The sequence below is a fragment of the Benincasa hispida genome, chromosome 7 (genome assembly GCF_027475165.1).
Source record: "Benincasa hispida cultivar pf3 chromosome 7, pf3_genome.v1.1, whole genome shotgun sequence".
Taxonomy (NCBI): domain Eukaryota; kingdom Viridiplantae; phylum Streptophyta; class Magnoliopsida; order Cucurbitales; family Cucurbitaceae; genus Benincasa; species Benincasa hispida.
In genome coordinates, this window is record NC_143484.1 from 57,428,943 (window position 1) to 57,447,297 (window position 18,355).

General features: G+C 37.6%; 1 long non-coding RNA gene across 2 annotated transcripts; it reads left to right on the forward strand.

The window, feature by feature from the left end:
• The first annotated feature begins 3,402 nt into the window (after positions 1 to 3,402).
• LOC120081835 (uncharacterized) lies at positions 3,403 to 11,080 on the forward strand. Of its 2 annotated transcripts, XR_005482960.2 has the most exons (4): positions 3,405 to 3,579; positions 3,738 to 5,181; positions 7,108 to 10,738; positions 10,843 to 11,080. It is a non-coding gene; the product is annotated as an uncharacterized LOC120081835 (long non-coding RNA). The 2 variants fall into 2 exon arrangements; XR_016530962.1 differs by having other exon boundaries at positions 3,403 to 3,579; positions 3,738 to 10,738.
• Positions 11,081 to 18,355: the final 7,275 nt, after the last annotated feature.

An 18,355-nucleotide genomic window follows, 5' to 3' on the forward strand; every position in this document is an offset into this window, starting at 1 on the left:
AGACACGATATATCAACAGCGAGGAGAGTGCAACTACTGGGCTTTAGTAGAGCGACCCGACAGTTAACGAATGGTGGTTAATTAGGTTAAAGAGTTATGCTGGTTAATCTTGGATCATTGGAGTCCATGATCTGTAGGTCCATTAGGTCCCCCTACTAACTCAAAAATGGAATAAACCTTAAAATAGAGTGATGAATGAATTTGAAACGTTCAAGTTCGAATTAAGGGAATTAGTAATTAACTTGATCTTTGTCAAGAAAAACGTGAGCAAAAAGTGAGAAAAAACTAACATATTTACTTACTTGAGATATGAGACAATGTAGTGAAATGATCTAAATGCCTTTATAACTTGATCTCTGTCAAGAAAAACAAGTTTTGTGAAGTGGGTTTTTTGGAGGGAAAGTGAGCTCGATTTTCTCTTTTATTTTTCAGTTTTGTTTGTTCTTAGTTAATAATAAAAAAAAATTACTTCACATTTCAATAAATTGATTTAGAAGAATAGTGAGAATTGTCAAAAAAATTTCCCAATTTGTGTATGTTTGTACATGACCATTAACTACAGAACAGGTCCTTCGACGAACGTGGCAATTCAAAATGATCGAGTATACACATATCGATTGCACATGTATCGAGTGACTATGCATCCAAGTATCGAGTGACTGTGCATCGAGGATCGTGTGATGAGCCAATGAGGGACGAGTAACGAGCCATCGAGGATTGAATTCCTTGGTAGTGGTAGACGTGCATGATGTTGGGGTTGATGCCCTAAATCTCGTAGGGTCCTATAGTTTATAAACCTTATATGAACAAACATATCTGTGATTAATAATATTTGATATTTTATTTACTTTGTCTATGAAATATGTGATGTTTTAGTTGCATTAACCACAAACCAATAAACTAACATCCAAGATTATCGTTGTAACTTAAACATGTATGTGAAGACATACAAATGGATCATGTTTAAGTGATAACCTAAATGATCGGTAGTATATGGATAAGGTTGGGTACCTTATCCTGGTGACACTACGAGTATGACTCGCTTTGTAGGTGTTACAATTGTTGTAAAGTGCTACAAATGATTTGACCCTGATCATTCATATATTAGACATGCGAGCGGAGATATTCTATACAAAGGAGTTTGTATAAGACCAGACCACTAAATGTTTAGTCTCATTATATAACGTTGTTCATAAAAAGACTTTCATTTCACTAGGATGACCATAGGTAACATGACTTTAATCCTAAGTGAGTTGTGAACTTCTGCCTACGAGAGTGGTCATTTGATTTGTATGGATGTGAATGGCCAGATCGCCGACTCAACAAGCCTACCATTTTGGGAATTTTTCTGATTGGGGAGCTGTGAACTCAACTACACAAGATGAAATTCACTCTTTCCCCGAAGTAGGAGTAAGTAGATAAATTGGTCCCTTAAGGACTGATTTCGGATTTTGAACAATGTGGCGCCACACCCTTTCTTAGCCAAAGAGGGGTTTAATCATAGTAGGACTGTGATCTATTGTTCATTAGAGAAATCAGTGGTACTTAAGGAGTTAGAGATAACTATATGGGCAAAATGGTAATTTGGCCTAGCTATACTTACGAGCAATTTGTGAATGGTCATCGTGCTGTTGATTGGTTATATCCAATGGACACAAAAATATATTTGTAGTGCGAATAGTGCAACTGTCGCTCTTTAGTGGAGTGTCCGACAGTTAACAGATGGTGGATAATGTAATTAAAGAGTTTAATTAATTATTCATGTACCGTTGAAGCTTCAAGCTATAGGTCCATAAGGTCCCCTTGGTAACTCAAAAGGATTTAGTTGAGAATCAGTTTTTGGGTTAATTTGAATTATTCAAATTAATAAGAGGGATATAATTAAATTCATTCAATTATATATGATATTATTGACATGATGTATTTGATACACTATAGTTTAATTAAAGGAATGAATATTTGAATGTGATTCAAATATATTTTCTATAAATGAGATTCATAGTTGTTAAAAAAATTATATTAAATGCCATAAAATAGAGAAAAAAAAACTATAGTTTATATTGTATATAATGCAATATTAAAACTATAGGTTATAAATATAATATGATAAGTTGGTTATTTTATTGATTTATATTATTAATTATTTAGATAATTAATCTTTTTTTCTCTCTAACCACCTTAGTGGATGGTTAACTGGTTTTATGGCAAATTGGGATAAATAAAATGAGATTTTATTTTTCCATAGAGAATCTACACGACAAACAAAAAGATCTATACGATAGATTGAAAGAGCTTACATGATAGTCTCATAGTCTACACAATTGATGCATTTTACTATACGATAGAAAGCTTCCTCAATCATCTTCCTCCTCCAAACTTCTAAACTCCCTCATAACCAAAATAGTCAGAGCCCACCACTCATAGGTTCTCACCCTGAGAATACCGAGGTCACCAAGTGGTTGTGTCTTCCTCGTTTGGTTCAAGTTTGCTTGTTGTTCGAGGAGTTTGTGATTGTTTGAAGTGTTCATGACAGTTCGAGGGATTTACGTGAATAAGAGTTCTTCAAAGGTATAATCACTTGAACCCTATTTCTTGTTTAAAAGCATGTTGTAATTTATGTTAAGATGCATAATCTATACTGTTTACTGTAAACGTTCGTTTTCAATCAAAATGGGATTTGGACGATCCGCTTCCACTCATAGGTTCTCTATAAATCAGTTCCTTCTCGGGGTACATCTCAGGGACGAAGCGATAAAATCACACGTGGATGACATCAGTAGAAGCCTACTTTTTCCATTTTTCATTTGGGCCTTCCAAATGAGGCCATCCGTACAAAAAACCCAATTTATCAATTGTGGTCTAGGCTAAATCACTGTTGACTTCGATAAACCTATCATAAATTCAATAAACCTATCATTGTGATCACATGGCCAAAGAGTAGACACATGACGCTTTTTCGTTTTCCATTTATTTATCTCTAAAATTCAATTTAGAGATGCAATAATTATTAACCAACAGTAAACTAATAAATTCAACACTCTTGTTTTCAAAATTTTACTGATAAATTGACTCCCGGACAACCCAAAGGCCTAAACTTCTTTAGATTAAAAACAATGAAAAAAAAAAACGAAGATTACTTGAAGTCAATTATTACAAGTTTACAACTCAACTCAAGATATCGGTTAAATGTATAAATTTAGGTCCATTTATGTTGGGCTATACCCATTTTGTAGTGACTCTCAAACTTATATTATTGAGCTTTTGTTATTTTCTTTTGGGCCTTGGTTGATACTGTTTTGTTGGCTAAAATTGTTGTAACAAATTTTGTTATCAAAATATTCCCTCTGACGGTCTCTATACCTTTTGCGTGGCAAACCCAAGAAGCTTGATAAATAGCTCTATCCTTCACCATTGAGGAGGAGAATGAAATCTATAAAACATCTCAGCTGTAATGAAATTCTTCTCTCTGATTCAAAGTGGGTGTAGACTCTAAGTCGAACCAATATAATCTCATTGTGTCATTCTTCTTCTTCATTTTCATTACTATTTTGATATTCGATTCAACATCTTCACAAAATGGTATCAGTGCCATGATTTTGACCTGATTTTTGGTTTTTTTTCATTCTTTTCTTCCATATTTCGTTCAGCTGCCTTTTTTTTTTTTTTTTTTTTTGCTCTTCTTGGAGCTTTACTTCATTCACAATGTCAGCGAGATTTGAGATACACAATTTTGACAGGAAAGGAGACTTCAACCTTTGGAAGAAAAAGATGAAGGCTCTTCTTGTGAAACACACAGAAGGTTGTAAAAGCCCTAATCGATCCAGGTAAGTTACCTGAAATTATGACTGATGCTGAAAAACAAGATATGGCAGAGACTGCTTATAGTACTTTCATCTCATACCTTGCTGATAACGTTCTCATATGAGTTAATGAAATAAAAAATGTATCTGAACTATGGACTAAACTTGATACTCTTTATATGTCTGAGTCTCTTACTAATAAGGTTTATATGAAAGAGAGGTTGTTCAGCTTTAAAATGGATACATCTAAAGGTTTGGAGGAGAATATAGATGAATTTAATCGCATTTTTCAAGACTCAGTAAATTCTGGCGAGAAGTTAGATGCAAAAAACCAGGTTGTCATACTATTAAACTATCTTCTTGATAAGTAAAAAGAAATTAAATTGGCTATTAAGTATGGCAGGGATTCTCTAACTATAGACATTGTATTAAATTCTCTTCAATCAAGAGAGTTAGAACTTAAGACGGAGAAAAAGGATTCTGAAGCATTGTTTCTTAAAAGGAAGCATTCGAAGGGACACAATTCCAAGTCCAATAAGCAATCATCAAAATCCAATTCCAAATGAAATCAGAAGGAGAAAGTTACTTGCAATTATTGCAAAAAGGAAGGCCACATCAAATATGATTGCCTTGTTTTGAGGAGGAAAGACAAGTTACCTGTTTGTAAAGAAGCAACAGTTGCAGCAAATGTTCATGAATATTTTGAGAATGCTGAAGTCTCGATGGTTTCTACTAATGAAGAATCAAACAAATGGAACATGAACTCCGGATGTACTTGTCACATGACGCTTAACAAACATTTCTTCATTAATCTTGAAGAATTTGATGGTGGTATGGTGGCCATGGGTAACAAGCACAATTGCAGCATAAAGGGAATTGGATCGAATAGAATCAGTTTAAGTGATGGATCTAAGAAAATTTTGTCATCTGTTAGGTATGTTTCTACCTTAAGGAGAAATCTGATCTCCTTGGGAACTTTTGACAAATTTGGTTTTAACTAGAAAGCTGAAGATGGAAGATTAATTGTTTATAAAGGCTCTGAGATTAAGCTGATAGGAATCCTTAAGGATGGATTGTATGTCCTTCAAGGAAATGCTATTTCAGCTGAAACAAATTTGATATCAAGTGAGGGAGACAAAACCACTAAGCTTTGGCACAGGAGGCTTGCTCACATCAATCAGAAGGGATTAAACTCATTATTTCAGCAAGGCTTGATTGGGAAACACAAACCAATTGAGCTATCTTTCTGTGATCACTGTGTTTTGGGCAAATCAACTCACCATGCTTTCAGTAGAAGCACAATGAGATCTCAGGGCAAGCTTGACTATATACACTCGGATCTTTGGGGACCATCTTCAATTCAAACACATGGTGGTGCACGGTATTTTCTTACCCTTATTGATGATTTCTCAAGAAAATTTTGGTTGTTTTTGTTGAAAACTTAGGATGAAACATTCAAAAAATTTATTGAATGGAAGAATTTAATTGAAAATTCTGCAGGTAGGAAAATTAAAACCATTAGAACTGATAATGGTCTTGAGTTCTTGAATGAGAAATTTAGACAAATATGTAATGAGCAAGGTATTGATAGACATCTAACTATCCCTGGAACTCCCAACAAAATGGTTTGGAAGAAAGATACAATAGAACCATTTTAAATAAGGTTAGATGCATGCTATCAAACTTAAACTTACCAAAATCTTTTTGGGGGGAAGCAGTTAACACTGCTGACTACTTGATAAATAGAAGCTCATCAATAGCATTAAACTCCAAAACTCCACAAGAAATCTGGAATAGATAGCCACCTATATTAGACCATTTGAGAACCTTTGGATGTGTTGTCTATGCACACATTAATCAAGGAAAACTAGAACCAAGAGCAAAGAAATGCATTTTTCTTGGTTATCCCCATGGAATTAAGGGCTATAGATTATGGTCTCTTGAAAAGGGAGATAACAAATGTTTTGTGAGTAGAGATGTTGCCTTTAATGAAGATTTGATGGCTTGGAAAAAACCTCAAAATGATCGACCATCCTCATCTTCTACCACAAAATGTGTTGATTTTGACATCATAAATTTACATTATGAAATAAATACAGAAAGTTCATGAGAAAGCTCTTTAGAACCAACCCATTTTGATAAAAAAAAAAAAAAATCTGCTGAAGATCAACCTATTGATACTGCTTTAGAAATACCTATTGGGATTGGTGTCCTAATTCTCCCGAAGTCTCATTATTTGTACTTATACACGTTGTTTGTGAATAAAATAAGTGTTATTTCATTTTGGCATTTACTCATATCCAATAAACAAAGCTCCATGGTTATTATATGTAAACTTAAGCATGTATATGAGATATACAAGTGAATCATGTCTTAAGTGATAACTTAAATAGGTCTGTAGTATAAGGATTAAGGAGGGATTCCCGATCTTGGTGACACTATGGATACGACCCGCTTTGTAGGGGTTTGCAAGTGTTGTAAACTACTATAGATGGTAGATCTTGACCATTCATGTGGAGACATGCGAGCAGGGGTGTCCTATACAAAGAGTTTGTATAAGACCGGACCACGAGATGATTCGTCTCTGTATATAATGCTGTTGATACTAGAGACTTACATCTCACCTAAACGACCATAGGTGACATGACCTAAATCCTGAGTGTTTTGGGAACTCTTGCTTTTGAGGGGGGTCATTTGATTAGTATGGGTGAGAATGGGTGAAAGTGGCCAGATTGCCAACTCGACATGCCTACCTTTTTGGGGACTTGTCTGATTTGGGAGCTAGAAACTCAGTTACACAAGATGGAATTCACTCATTCCCCGAAGCAGGGGTAAGTAGATAGATTACTCCCTTAAGAGCTGATTCTGGAGCTTGAACATAGTGGCCACAACTTCTCTTTGGAAGAGAGAACTCAGTCATAGTAGGACTATGACTTATGTTCATAGTAACCGAAGAATAAAATGAAAATTTGTTTCATTTTGCAAAAGTTCGAAAAAATTGGCAATCGATGTAATAATGTTACGATCGCATAGTTTGAGAGCCTATACGATAGTCGCTCGTTGTCTAAACAATCACACACCAGCGCCTAAACGATCGCACGCTCGTCCTTAAACGATTGCTTAGCTTTCCTAAACGATCTCATAGTATGCTGTGTTTTCTAAATGACTGTCTTCCATTTACTAAACGATCGCTTAGTAAAACCTACACGATCATGTGGATTCTTCTAAATGATAAGCACATAGCTATACGATAATTCCTTTTCTCTCTCACTTGCTTATCGTCTACACAATTTGTTCTTTCTCCAAGCTCTACCAAATTCACCAAAGACCACACTTTCGATTCTCACTCCGAGAATACCAAGGGCTCCATTTGGTGGTGTCGTCCCCATTGCTGTTCACTTGTTCATGACTGTTCGTATTGCTGTCATTTGTATAGACGATCGTGCTGTTGTAGACGACTTGTTTGCTGGGCGATAGAGATCATGTAGAGGTCTTCCGCTGCGTCTAAGTTCAAAGCTTGAAGAGAGTCTTCAACTGGTATGAGAACTCTTTCCCTTGTATTTTAGTGTTCAAAGCATGTCGTTAATTAGTGTCAATGTGCATAACTGTCTGTAAGAATGTATATGTTGTATTTCGGTCACAATGAAATCGGAAAGATCCGAAGGCGCTCATGGATGCTCTTCACAAAGAGTTCCTTTAATTGGTATCAGGGCCAGGTTCTGATATTCCAATTTCATGTTGCAATGAATTACATATACATTCTTGGTGGGTGCATGTTTGCTCTGTTTAATCGTTAAATTTCTGTGGATGTGCGGATTAATGGATGTTTTCGTGGTTGTTAGCCTCGATTTAATTTAATTCGTTTACATTTGCGATTGTTTGTAAAGGCCCCTGCGGGTTTAGGCATTAATAATTGTTATCGAGTCTGTAATTCAAAGTCTGTTTGAGTCTTGAGTCATTCGTGAAGAAGATCGAAGCAAGAGTTGCAGTTCTTCGAGGAAAGAGACGATCAAGGGTTGATTGCGTCATGTAGACGATGGGTAAGCGATCGCTGAGTATCGGGCCGTGTAGATGATGAGATGCTCACGTATCGTTTAACGTGCACGCACACTAGACGATCGTTTAACTCATCAAGCTTCATCACTTAGTAACTGACTAAACGGTCGCTTAATAACGTAAGGTAAATCGTTTACCTATCGCCACGTTAAGCAATCGCCTAGACGATCAAGCTCCGTAGTCTCCTTGTCATCTATGCGATCGTTTAGTTTTTGTGTCTATTATCTAGTGCGCGCTGGGCGATCGTCTACCTTCGACGTTTACTAAACGACAACGATGGAGTTCTCTTGGCGGTTCAAGACCCGGTTCTCCTTTGAATCGGTTCACTTGATGACAAATGTAATAGATAAGGTTATTTCATTTCCATTTTTTGTAAAGACTCATCCCGGTCCATTAATGCTTAATTTATTACATGCGATATATGGTTTTTATATGTCATATGGTATGCACATATAGTAAATCCCACCTTAGGTTATGCATTGGTCATGCATCATCTCTTTATTGTAATTGTTATAATTTAGAGAAGCATGATTTAATTATGTAAGAGCATGCTCATGCATCATATAATATAAGAGTTATATTTATGCATGCATAAAAAGCATTGACATTCATTATCTTTATATTATAATTATTATAGTATAGGGTGAATGGAAGACATGTTTACTTGGTTATTACGCCTTATATAAAAGTTATGTATAGTAATGATCGGATATTGCATGAAGCATGACACAGAGGTTACTTTATAATTGTTATAAACACCTTGTTGTGCGCAATGGTTTTTTAGTTGTTTCTTTTTAAAAGTTAAAGAGAAACTAGAACTAAAGAAATAAGAAAGACATGCATTCTCACTTAGGTTTATTTCATGGTTTTAAAATGTTTAAAACTTGGATAACATAGACCTAAGATCACGGTTCTAATATGATCAGCAACCCTAAGGCTTTAATATTTTTCATCAGTTTAATAGGATTAAATTGACTAATAAAAGGTTAAAGTGTAGCAAATCTATCTATAAGGGACCTTTTGTCTAAGGCGGGTTCTGTCTAGGTTGGAGTATTTAAGTTGACGGAAACGTAACACCCTTACCTGGGAACTTACCTGGAAATGTGAATTAGATAGATTTGATGCATGCATGCAAGTTAAGGAAAGTCCATTAAAGTGTTTAAATGTGACTACTTGAACTTATTCATATTTCATAGACAAACGTTGTTTATGAGTAGGCATTAAAAAGATGACTTAGACTAAAATCAGTAGCCGGATTGTCTAGGTTAATGAACCCCTAGGTAGAATATTCAGTGGGAGGTATTTGAGGCATAAGATGTTTCACTTAAATCTTTCACGTTTCTTCTAAATAGTCCAAACCATGAGATTTACCCTCGGCCTTGAGGAACCTTTGGCGTGTCCCACTAACGGGTGGTGTTTGGGTAGGTCAATATCAATGTGGATGGAGAGAGTGTTCATAGTAAGTGGGACCGGGAAGTACAATAGCATATCCCTCGGTCTCCCTCGTTAGGTTGAATAAAGTTACTGCGCATCGCCTCGAGGCACCCTAGGAGTGTTCCCCTAAAGGATAGCAGTATTGCACATTTCTTTATTTGATCTCTTGTAAGAGGATAAGGTAACTTAGTCTCTTATCTTAATCTGTTTCTTCCCTATGGTGGGATCAATAGGGCAGGACTCTGGCACCGAAAGTGATGGGTCACATTTACATGGAATTGCTAAAGGTTAATAGTTCTGGACTGAAAAAATGGTGGTGGTTAGGTTTAGTTCCAAGAGTTGGTTTTACCTAATGGTTGAGAATGTCTCATCCAGCGAAGGAACATTTGACCACCCCACCGGTGACGTTTGTCCTGCCTCATTGGGACATCATTGCAAAATAGAAGTCTATCACTTAGGGTACTTGAAAGTGTTTTGCAAAACTGATTGGTTTAATGTGGTTTAGCAAAAATCTAATAAAGTTTTGTTCATAATTTCAACAACACCTTTTTCAAAATGGCTACAACCATGTTAGCTTTGTTAAGCGCCGAAAAATTAACTGGCGACAATTTCGCAACATGGAAACACATGATCACGACAATCCTAATCATCGAGGATCTCATGTGCTCTCATGGAGGCCTGTCCTCCTTTTCCAGCTTCAAATGTCGCTCGAAATATATGGGAGGCATACGAACAATGAACAAGGGAAAATGAGAAGGCCCGAGCTTACATCTTGGCAAGTCTTTCTGAAATCTTGGCCAAGAAACATGAGCCTATGGTCTCAGCGCGTGAGATCATGGAGTCTCTACGGGGGATGTTTGGATAACCGTATGAACAGCTTATGCATGAGGCTCTTAAATATATATTAAACTCCAATATGGAAGAAGGCACCTCTGTTCGTGAACATGTGCTTAACATGATGGTCCACTTCAATGTGGCGGAGTTGAATGGGTCTACCATTGATGAGGGCAGCCAGGTTAGCATAATCCTGCATTCATTGCCGGAGAGCTTCATGCACTTTGTTAGCAATGTGATTCTTAACAAAGTTAAATATAACCTTACAACTCTCTTCAACGAGTTGCAGACGTAACAATATTTACTGAAAAGTAAGGAAAGGAAGAAGAGTGAGGAAAATGTTGCTTCATCCTCTAGGATATTCCATAGAGGTTCGACCTCAGGAATGAAGTCTGTACCTTATACTTCTAACTTTGCTAAGGGGAAGAAGAAGAAGGGTGGTAAGGAAAAAGGGAAGGCGTCTGCTAACCCACCGCTTGTCGCCCCAAGGAGTCGTCCACCGGTTGAAAAGGGAAAGTGTTTCCACTGCAATTAGGATGGACACTGAAAGAGGAACTGTCCTCGCTATCTGAAAGAGAAGAAGGCAGCCAAGGCTATGGCCAAGGCCGATAAAGGTAAATTTGATTTACTAGTTCTTAAAACTTGTTTAGTGGAGAATGATGATTCTGCTTGAATAATTGATTAGGGTGCCATTAACCACGTTTGTTCTTCTTTTCAGGGGATTAGATCCTGGCGACAGCTAGAGGCTGGTGAAATGATGATGTGAGTAGGCACCGGGCATGTCGTCTCAGTTGTGGCAGTGGGAGGCTCCAGTTAGCTTTACATAATAGGTTTATAGTTTTGAATGATGTATATATTGTTCTCGAACTTAAGAGGAACCTGATTTCTGTAAAGTGTTTATTGCAATGTACATACACTATCTCTTTTAATGTGGATGAAGCGTTTATACGTAAAAATGATGTTTTTATTTGTACAGCAAATTTGGAATCTAATTTATATGTGCTAAGGCTATTAGCCATTAATTCCCTCCATAACACAGAATTTTTAAACCGTTGTAACTCAAACAATACGTCGACGTATTTCTCCAAAAGAAAATACCCATCTTTGGCATCTTCGTTTAGGGCACATCAATCTCAATAGGATTAAAAGATTGGTGAAGAATGGACTTCTAAGTGAGTTAGAAGAAAATTCTTTACTTAGAAGTCCATTCTTTATCAGTGTACAAGTCTTGCCTTAAGAGTAAGATGACTAAACGACCTTTTACTGGAAAAGATTATAGAGCCAAGGAGCCTCTTAAGTTAGTGCATTCTGACCTTTTTGGTCCTATGAATGTGCGAGCCCAAGGTGGCTATGAGTATTTTATCAGTTTTACTGATGATTACTCCAGGTATGGGTATGTTTATCTTATGCAACGAAAGTCTGAATTCTTTGAAAAAGTTAAAGGGTTCAAGGCTGAATTGAAAACGTATTAGATAGACGGATTAAAACACTTCGATCGGATCGAGGTGAAGAGTTTTTGGACTCAGCATTCCAGGACTATTTGATAGAACATGGAATCATTTCCCAACTCTCAGCGTCGGGCACACCTCAGCAGAATGATGTAGCGGAGAGGAGAAATAGGACCTTGTTAAACATGGTTCGCTTGATGATGAGTTACGCTTCCTTACCGGACTCGTTTTAGGGTTTCGCAGTGGAGACTGCAGTATACATACTCAACTGTGTTCCCTCTAGAAGTGTTGCGAGGACACCTCTGGAGTTGTGGAACGGGCGTAAAGCTAGTTTACATCATTTTCGCATTTGGGATTTCCGTGCACATATCCTTGAGGCAAATCCCAAGAAGTTAGAACCATGATCGAGGTTATGCCTCTTTGTAGGCTACCTCAAAGGTACACGAGGGGGTTGTTTTTATGATCCGACGGAAAATAGGGTGTTTGTTTCCACGAACGCTACTTTCCTAGAAGAGGATCATTTAAGGGAGCACAGTCCATGAAATGAAGTCGTGTTGCGTGAGCTTTCCAATGAAACTACTGAAACTTCAACAAAGTTATTGAAGAGCCTGCTATATCGGCTAGAGTTGTTGATGGGAGTTCATCTAGTAGGTCAATTCCACCTCAAAAGTTGAGGGAACCTCGACGTAGTGGGAGGGTTGCAAACCCACCAGTTCACTATTTGGGTTTCACGAAAATCCTTGCTATGGTAGCAGATGGCGACGTTGAGGATCCGTTGCCTTATCAAAGGCAATGGAGGATGTTGACCGGGATAAATGGGTCAAGGCCATGGATCTCGAGATGGAGTCGATGTACTTCAACTCAGTATGGGATCTTGTAGATCAGCCTGATGGAGTAAGACCTATAGATTGTAAATGGATCTACAAGCGCAAACGGGGTGCTGATGGGAAGATACAGACCTTCAAGGCTTGACTTGTGGCAAAGGGTTATACCTAGGTTGAGAGAGTTGACTATGGGGAGTCTTTCTCGCCTGTTGCCATGTTAAAGTTGATTCGCATCCTCCTGTCCATTGTAGCTTATTATAATTATGAGATCTAGCAAATGGATGTCAAGACAACCTTTCTGAATGGCAATCTTGAGGAGACCATTTACATGGTGCAACCCGAGGGATTCATAGCCTAAGGTCAAGAGCAAAAGGTTTGAAAGCTAAATTGGTCCATTTATGGGCTGAAACAGACGTCTCAATCTTGGAACATACGATTTGATACTGCGATCAAGTCGTATGGCTTTGACAAAATGTTGATGAGCCTTGTGTCTACAAGAAGATCATCAACACTTCAGTAGTCTTTTTAGTGTTGTACGTGTTGGGTTTTATGTCCTAAAAACTCGCAGTTTGTAAAATGATAAACATTTTCTATTATCAATATACTTTTTATTGATCTCATAAATTGTATGAAAGTCTAAATCCAATAAACTAAGACCCATGACTATTGTATGAGTACTTGAACTTTATGTGGAGACATAAGAGTGGATCGTGTTCGAGTCAATAGTCAAAATGATCTATGGTACATGAATGAGGTTGGGTACCTGATTCGTACATATTATGACATGAGGAGTGGGGGCGTCCTATACAGTGAGTTTGCATAAGATCAGGACCAAGAAATAAGTCACTCTTACTTCATAAACGTTGTTTACTGTTTAAGATTGACTATTTCACCTAGATGACCTAGGTAACTCGATCTTAATTCTGAGCTAACTATGAACTCCTATTTATTCGGGATTGCCCTTAGATTTGCATAGTTGAGGGTTGGCTCAACAGCGCCGGCTCAATAGATAGCTGGGGACATAAGGTGCAAGATGGAGTTCACGCCTACCCGATTTAGGGATAGGAGAAAGGTTGTTCTCTCAAGTACTGAATCCAGATCTTGAACAAAGGGTCCCACCCTCTCACTGGGCTGAGAGAGTTTGGTTTAGTGATTGGATTACAAACCAGTTATTCATTAGAGGATCAGTAGGGACTTAAGGAATAAGATGTAATCTTGGGGGTAAAATAGATATTTGACCCAGTCGTTATTACGAACGACATGTGAAGGGTCGACTTGCTCATTATGGTTAAATGATGTGGACATAATATATCTACAGTGAGGGGAGTGCAACTATGGGCTGTAGTGGAATGACCCATTAGTTAACGAATGAGGATTAATTTGGTCTAATAAGTTTAGCCAATTAATCTCAGATCGTTGGAGCCCATGATCTGTAGGTCCGCGAGGTCCACCTACTAGCTCGTAACGGACTAGCTCTAGAATAGCGTGATAAGTTAATTGGAAACGTTCAAAATAAAATTAAGAAAATTAGTAATTATATGAGATATAATTATATGTTTAATTTTAGAATTAAACAGAATAGGAGAATTTATATATTTAAATATGATTTAAATATATAAAGATGGATATGTGTTAAAATTAATTTAATATTTGATATTAAATTAATTAAGTTTTATTTAATAATTAATTTATGAAATTAATTAATTTTTCATTTTTAAAATCAAATAGATTTTTTAAATTAAAATTTGATTTTTAGATAAAATTGGAAAATTGGGAAAACAAAAACACAAAATGGAAAAATGAGTTTTTCCATTATCCATCTTTGAAGTAGCTCACACATGAAGTAACATCTTGCCTTTGTCTTCTCCAAGCATGAGTTGCAACTCATGTAACTCTTCTCTTTGTATGTTGATCTGCAATATAATGAAGAGATTGGAGTGAAAACAGACATGCAATCTATAGTTTTTGAGAGAAAAACTGGTTTAAAGAATGGTTATTCAACAAGGTTGCTGCAGTGAGCCTTTCTCCTTCATGCCTTGATTCAAGCTTGTTTTGAGTCCCACAACTCAATCTAGAGCACCAAGAGAATAGTGGGGAATTGAGGTGGTCTACAACAAGATATGGAGAAGATTGCAGCTGGAGAAGGAGCTTTGAAGAAGTTCTACAAGAGGTATATCTTGAAAGCCATTTTTTTCTGTAGAAGCATGATTTATATTATGCCAAAATTAGTGATTTTGAGTACTTAGATGATCCTTGTGCTTTCTCTTTTGTTGATACAATCCTAAAATACGTAGACAATATTCTACTCATTGAGAATGATGTAGGTCTACTGACTGCAGTTAAGAACTGGCTAGCGACCCAATTCCAAATGAAAGATTTGGGAGAGACTCAGTTTGTTCTAGGTATACAGATCTTTCAGGATTGTAAGAATAAAGTGCTAGCTCTGTCTCAGGCATCGTACACTGACAAGATGTTGCTTAAGTACTCGATGCAGGACTCCAAGAGGGGCCTACTGTCGTTCAGGCATGGAGTTGCTTTGTCTAAGAATATATGTCCTAAAACGCTTCAGGAGGTTAAGGAGATGAGACAAGTCCCATATGCGTGATGTACACGATGCTCTGTACTCATCCAGACTCTGCTATGTTGTGGGCATAGTCAGTAGGTATCAGTCTAACCCAGGCCAGGGTCATTGGACCGTAGTGAAGAACATCCTCAAGTATCTTCGGAGAACGAGGGACTACATGCTCGTGTATGGTTCTAGGGATTTGATCCTTACTGGATACACGAATTTTGACTTTCAAACTGATAAGGACTCTCGCAAGTTCATATCAGGGTCAGTCTTTACTCTTAACGAAGGAGCTGTAGTATGGCGAAGCACTAAGCAGGGGTGCATTGGAGACTCCACTATGGAGGCAGAGTATGTAGCGGTTGCGAAGCTGCTAAGGAGGTCGTCTGGCTCAGAAAGTTCTTGAAAGAACTGGAAGTAGTTTAAGATATTTCTTGGCCCATTACCCTATATTGTGATAATAGTGGGGCAATGGCAAACTCCAAGGAGTCGAGGAGTCACAGGCGCGACAAACACATAGAGCGAAAGTATCATTTGATATGTGAGATAGTGCATCAAGGGGACGTGATCATCACGAAGATCGCTTCGGAGCACAACGTTGCTGACCCACTTATGAAGGCTCACACGGCTACAGTGTTTCAGGGTCACCTACAAAGCATGGGTCTACAGGATCACCCGCGACTGGACTAGGCCAAGTGGAAGATTTTTTTGTACTGGGCTTTTATGCCCTAGTTTATTATTTTTTACTAGTTTAATGTACACCCCACTTCACTTTAGGAGAGGTGGAAGATTGTTGAGGGTGATGCTCTAAAGTCTTGTGTCCTGTAGTTTGTAAACAGTTTGTACGAACGCTTGTGTTGTATAATATATGATATTTACTTCACATCTTGTTTTTTACTCAATTGCATGTTTTATTTGCTTTACCACAAACCAATAAACATAAAATCCCTGGTTATCTGTATGTAACTTAAGCATGTATGTGGTGACATACAAGTGGATCATGTCTTAAGTGATAACCAAAATGGTCTGTAGTATATAGATATACGAGGGAAACCTTATCCTGGTAACGCTACGGATGTGACCCATTTTGTGAAATAGCCACAAGTGTTGTGACTTGTCATAGATGGTCTGATCCTGATCATTCGTGTAGGGGACATGCGAGCGGGGGCGTCCTATACAAAGAGTTTGTATAAGACCTGACCATGAAGTGTTAACGTCTTGTTATATAACACCATTCATGACAGAGACTTCACTTCACTAGAATGACCATAGGTAACATGACCTCAATCCTGAGTGAGTTGGGAACTCTTGCCATTGAGGGCAGTCCTTTGATTTGTATGGATGCGAGTGGCTAGGTCGCCGATTCAAACCTAACATTTTGGGGATTCATCTGATTTGGGAGCTGAGAACTCAGCTACACAAGATGGAATTCACTTGTTCCCCGAAGCAGGGGTAAGTAGACAGATAGCTCCCTTAAGGGATGATTCAAGGGCTTGAACGATGTGGCACCATATAGCTTCTCTTGGCCCGAGATGTGTTCACACATAGTTGGATTATATTGTATTGTTCATTGGAGGAATTAGTGGTACTTAAGGAGTGAGATGTAACTATAGGAGTAAAACGGTAAATTGGCCCAGTTGTACTTACGAACATTTATGAAGGGTCATCGTGTTCATGATTGGTTATATCCGATGGACACAAAAATATATCTATGGTAAGAAGAGTTCAGTTATTGGTCTTTAGGGGAATGCCTGACAGTTAATGGATGGTGGATCTCGTGGCTAAAGAGTTTAGTCAGCTATTCACGGACCGTTGGAGCTTCGAGCCATAGGTCCATTAGGTCCCCTAAGTAGCTTGGATAAAGTTGAGAATCAGTGTTTGGGTCAGTTTGAAATGTTCAAATTGACAAGAGGAAATTCGATTATATATGATATAATTGAACTGGTTGATTATATATGATATAATTGACTAAATGTATGAGATACATTATTTTGGAGGAATTTAGATATAAATATGATTTATATCATGTGAAGGAGAAATTACTATAGTAGGTATGTGATAGAAAACTATAGGGTAAGAATATAATATGATTATATTCATTAATTATTAAATTGGTTAATTATATGATAATTGGCCTAAAACCTCTCTCGGACGTGGTTAGTGGGAAAATCCAAAGTTGGTTATTGTAACCGAAGAATAAAATGAAAATTTGTTTCATTTTTTAAAAGTTCGAAAAAATTGGCAATCGGTGTGATAACATTACAATTGCATAGTTTGAGAGCCTATACGATAGTCATTCATTGTCTAAACGATCGCATACCAGTGCCTAAACGATCGCACGCTCGTCCCTAAACGATTGCTTAGCTTTCCTAAATGATTGCATAGTGTGCCGTGTTTTCTAAATCATCGTCTTCTATTTACTAAACGATCGCTTAGTAAAACCTACACGATCGTGTATCTTCTAAACAAGAAGCACATAGCTATACGATAGCTCCTTTCCTCTCCCACTTACTTATCGACTACACGATTTGTTCTTTCTCCAACCTTTACCAAATTCACCAAAGACCACACTTTGGATTCTCACTCTGAGAATATCAAGGGCTCCATTTGGTGGTGTTGTCCCCGCTGCTATTCACTTGTTCGTGACTGTTCGTGTTGCTGCAAACGACTTGTTTGCTGGACGATAGAGATCACGTAGAGTTCTTCTGCTACGTCTGAGTTCAAGCTTGAAGAGGGTCTTCAACTGGTATGTGAACTCTTTCCCTTGTATTTTAGTGTTCAAAGCATGTTTTTAATTAGTGTCAATATGCATAACCGTCTATAAGAATGTATGTGTTATATTCCGGTCACAATAAAATCGAAAAGATTCAAACGCGCTCATGGACGCTCTTCGCAAAGAGTTCCTTCAAGGTTGTCGCACTGTTGATTGGTTAAGATGGACACATAATATATCTGTAGTAAGGAGACTTCAGCTGTCAGTCTTTAGTGGAGTTCCTGGTAGTTAACATATGGTTGTGGTTTTTTTGGGAACGCTGATAGTTATGATTGATGATGTTTTATGCTATGCGCGAAATGATGCGATACTACTGCTAGATATGCGTTAATTATGGATCCTCACGTAGTATGCCATGCGTTGTCACAAGTTTCCTTACGATGGAACCAAGTGTAATTCCACCGCAAGTTTCTTGGTGTGATCTCAGGTCGAACACTGGGACTGTTTTAGGTTATTGTGGTATGTTCGTGATATATGCGATCAGGTTTTTCAATCTTTAAAAAGGATGTTTTGTGTACAAGTATATAAAATTGTAGTAAAGTAAATGAAAGCAATAAAGATGCGATAATGAAAATAAGATACGGTAAACCTAAGCTAGATGATACAAGATACAGGCTTCT